General features: G+C 43.9%; 1 pseudogene; it reads right to left on the bottom strand.

The window, feature by feature from the left end:
- Positions 1-557: 557 nt before the first annotated feature.
- On the bottom strand, positions 558-947 carry LOC114612936 (annotated as a pseudogene).
- Between the last annotated feature and the right edge of the window lie 480 nt (positions 948-1,427).

Here is a 1,427-nt window from a genome sequence, read left to right as displayed (position 1 = left end):
TGTGTGTGTGTGTGTGTGTGTGTGTGTGTGTGTGTGTGTGTGTGTGTTTTAGCTCTTCCTTAAAATTTTAACCTGGGACTAGAGAGATGGCTCAGCATTTAAGGGTGCCTGCTACTCTTCCAAAAGACCTGATTTGGGTTCCCAGAACCCAGAGGATCCAATGCCTCTGGCCTCTGAGGGCACCTGTATCACGTGTACATATATTCCCATATAGACACAAGGATACACACACACACACCACAGACAGACACATTCTCATATACGCACACACCACACATACTCTCACAAGCACATACCATACACATACTCCACACATTCATTCATGCACACCTACCACATAGACACACACATAGACTCTCACAATACTACACAGACACCACACATACTCTCACACATACACAACATACAGAGAGACACACACAACACATCCACTCTAAGAGACAAACTGCACACACACATATACACATTTAGAGCAAATTTTTATTTTTTTATTTTTTTTTCAGTGACTAGTTAACAGGAGATTTATTCATGCAAGAATAGAGTCATCCTTGACAAACTTAGTAGGAGATGTTAAATTTTCTGTCCAATTTTCCTTCCTGGATAAGTCTTTCCTTTCTGTCCCTGTCCGTTTTGAAAACATAATACCAGAAGATGAGGGGCCCAAACGCTGCCAGGGCTCCTAAAAGTGAGTTCTTGGGAGTGGGTCTGAAATTAGGATATATATTTGCTGATCTTGCATAGTTCCAACGAATCAAGGCAGGATCCTTGATGTGCGATTGGCGTTTGGGGTCATTGTACTGAAGCAGATACTCCCGTTTAAGCCGGGTCCTTATGCTCAAGTGCTCGACCTGTGCCTTTCGGGTCTCCAGAGACACGTCATACTCGGCAGGGACAAGGGTACTGGGGAGAGTGGCCAAGGGAGCAGGCTTATACTTGGACCCCGACATCTTGGTTCCAGAGCAAATTTTTAATTAAAAAAAAAAAATCAAAGTAGATAGCACCTAAGGAACCCCCCTCATGTGTGTGTGTCTCACACACACACACACACACACACGTACCTGAAAACAGATGCACATGAACACATAGAGAATTAATTTAGTGACAGGGTAGGGTGGATTATAAGAAAATCAGCCATAAAACCAGAGCATCAGGACCTGTATCTGTTTTCTTTCTTCTTCCATGAGATCTGAGACAGATGGAAGAGTCCAGATTCTAGGAGCTCAGATGAGTCCATTTTCCAACCTTCTCCTACCCCAAGGTCTGGGGTTCCTTTGGCCCCTAGACCTCAACTTCAAGTGTTGGGTAGGCACCATTTTACTTGAATTGTAAGGTTCTAGCTGGAGCTCAGGAACTCAGCCCTTCTCAAGCCTTGGAGGAGTTGCCTAACTTCTTGGAACCTCTGTTTTCTTTTCTGTGAAATGGGACTA

This window comes from Grammomys surdaster, unplaced genomic scaffold (assembly GCF_004785775.1).
Source record: "Grammomys surdaster isolate TR1022 unplaced genomic scaffold, NIH_TR_1.0 126187, whole genome shotgun sequence".
Taxonomy (NCBI): Eukaryota; Metazoa; Chordata; class Mammalia; order Rodentia; family Muridae; genus Grammomys; species Grammomys surdaster.
Note: the sequence above shows the minus strand (reverse complement) of the source record. Positions and strands in the feature narration are given on the sequence as shown.